This window comes from Colobus angolensis, unplaced genomic scaffold (genome assembly GCF_000951035.1).
Source record: "Colobus angolensis palliatus isolate OR3802 unplaced genomic scaffold, Cang.pa_1.0 Scaffold18, whole genome shotgun sequence".
In the NCBI taxonomy this organism is placed as follows: domain Eukaryota; kingdom Metazoa; phylum Chordata; class Mammalia; order Primates; family Cercopithecidae; genus Colobus; species Colobus angolensis.
Genome location: NW_012114932.1, coordinates 4,663,466 through 4,665,759, shown reverse-complemented (window position 1 = coordinate 4,665,759; position 2,294 = coordinate 4,663,466). Strand labels below are relative to the sequence as shown.

At 43.9% G+C, this 2,294-nt stretch overlaps 1 protein-coding gene across 1 annotated transcript in view; it reads right to left on the bottom strand.

The window, feature by feature from the left end:
* The window catches only part of SMARCC1 (SWI/SNF related, matrix associated, actin dependent regulator of chromatin, subfamily c, member 1), a 201,763-nt gene that overhangs the window by 190,248 nt on the left and 9,221 nt on the right, over positions 1–2,294 (bottom strand). The window contains exon 2 of the mRNA XM_011939320.1: positions 1,867–1,986. The gene's annotated coding sequence lies outside the window, so the exon portion shown is untranslated. The remainder of the gene's footprint in view (positions 1–1,866; positions 1,987–2,294) is intronic.

The window sequence follows — 2,294 nt, the reverse complement described above, 5'->3', positions numbered from 1 at the left end:
GCTCACTGCAAGCTCTGCCTCCCAGGTTCACGTCATTCTCCTGCCTCAGCCTCCCCCAAGTAGCTGGGACTACAAGCACCCGCCACCATGCCCAGCTAATTTTTGTACTTTTAGTAGAGACAGGGTTTCACCTTGTTAGACAGGATGGCCTCGATCTCCTGACCTCGTGATCCGCCCGCCTCGGCCTCCCAAAGTGCTGGGATTACAGGCGTAAGCCACCGTGCCCAGACTACTATTTCTTATTCTCAATTATATTTGAAAGATCAGTAAGTTGTTAAACGATTTAGTGATCAAGAACAGTCCCCACAAAAAAGGTCTACTGATCATATATTCATACAGGCAGCTAACACCACGCTAGAAACAAAACCCGAAATGAATTCAAAGGCAAAAATTATGAGAAAAGATACGACAATTCCTAAAATTCTAGTATCTGTACAATCAGAGTTCAAAAATATAAATGAAGGAGTATAAGATAACAGAGGCTTGGCACAGTGACTCACACCTGTAATCCCAGTGCTTTGGGAGGCCGAGGTAGGCAAATCACTTGAGTTCAAGACCAGCTGGGCCAACACAGTGAAACCCCATCTCTACTAAAAATACAAAAATTAGCCAGGTGTGGTGGGTGGTGCATGCCTGTAATCCCAGCTACTCAGGAGGCTGAGGCAGGAAAATCACTTGAACGTAGGAGGCAGAGGTTGCAGTGAGCCGAGATCACTCCACTGCACTCCAACCTGGGTGACAGAACAAGACTCCATCTCAAAAAATAACATAAAATAACATAACATAAAATAAAAATAAAAATAAAGGCCAGATGTGGTGGTTTACACCTGTACTCCCAGTACTTTGGGAGGACAAGGTGGGTGGATCACTTGAGGTTGGGAGTTCAAGACCAGCCTGGCCAACATGGTGAAACCCTGTCTCTACTAAAAATAAAAAAATTAGCTGGGTGTGGTGGCGTGCACCTGTAATCTTAGCTACTCAGGAGTCTGAGGCACAAGAATCGCTTAAACCCAGGATACAGAGGTTGCAGTGAGCCGAAATGGCACCACTGCACTGCAGCCTGGGTGACAGAGCGAGACTCTGTCTCAAAAATAAAATAAAATAAAGATAGCAGAGAAGGGCTGGTGTGGTGGCTTGCGTCAGTAATCAAAGTGCTTTTGGAAGTCAATGCAGAAGGATCGCCTTCTGGCCAAAATTTTGAGACCAGCCTGGGCAACACAGCAAGATCTCATCCCTACGGAAATTTAAAAGTCCCCCATAAGTGCATGCTAGCACGTGCTAGTAGTCCCAGCCTCTTGGGAAGCTGAGGTGGGAAGATGGTTAGAGCCCGGAGATCAAGGCTGCAGTGTGCTATGATCAAACTAGCCTGGGCAATAGAACAAGACCCTGTCTGTAAAAACAAAAATAAAACACACAATTGCAAGGACACCAAAATTACATTCTCACACAAGTTCAGAAGGTATCTCACCTACAAAATGTAAAAAATTCCACAAAACAGTATTCTAGGCACAAAACCTGCATCAGGAGAAAGCATGGAGAAGACTCTTACAGCAAGAGGATAGGGAACTGCAACATAGTAAAATATTGTTAGGTCTTCACAATGACTGCTGCAATGCAAATGCATTGCACAATGCATTAAATGCACAATGACTGCATTTAATGCAAATGTCAAATGCCTCTTCAAAAAGCAGCTTCCTACAGTTAAAAAGTAGGAATATTCTATAACTAAAATTGTTCTCTTGGGTTTTTGTTTTTTTGTTTTTTTTAATTCTACATGCTAGCAGCAGCAAAGGAAAAAAGCCGGATGCTATACCTAAAAGTACAGCAACTGAGGATGCCCAAATAATAAGAAGTTGATGTACTTACAGGGAGTTTGGTGAAGGCCGGGTTGGTGACATGCTTCCCAAAGGCATCTTCCTGGAACTGAAGAAGCTGCACCACCAGCCCAGCCAGTGTTTTATTGGTAGGAGCATCCGTATGAACATACTGCAAGATAAAGACAGGCATTCAAAAACAAGTACAATTTTTGCAGAAGAAAATGTTGGCTTACTTCCTAGTACCTACTAAGTACTTACGTTATGAGAAATTTATAGATGTCTGAGACACGCTCTGTGCTATAAAGGAGCTTACAAAAACAAATATGTGTGTGCATTTAAAAATGGTTAAGGCCGGGCGCGGTGGCTCAAGCCTGTAATCGCAGCACTTTGGGAGACCGAGACGGGCGGATCACGAGGTCAGGAGATCGAGACCATCCTGGCTAACACGGTGAAACCCCGTCTCTACTAAAAATACAA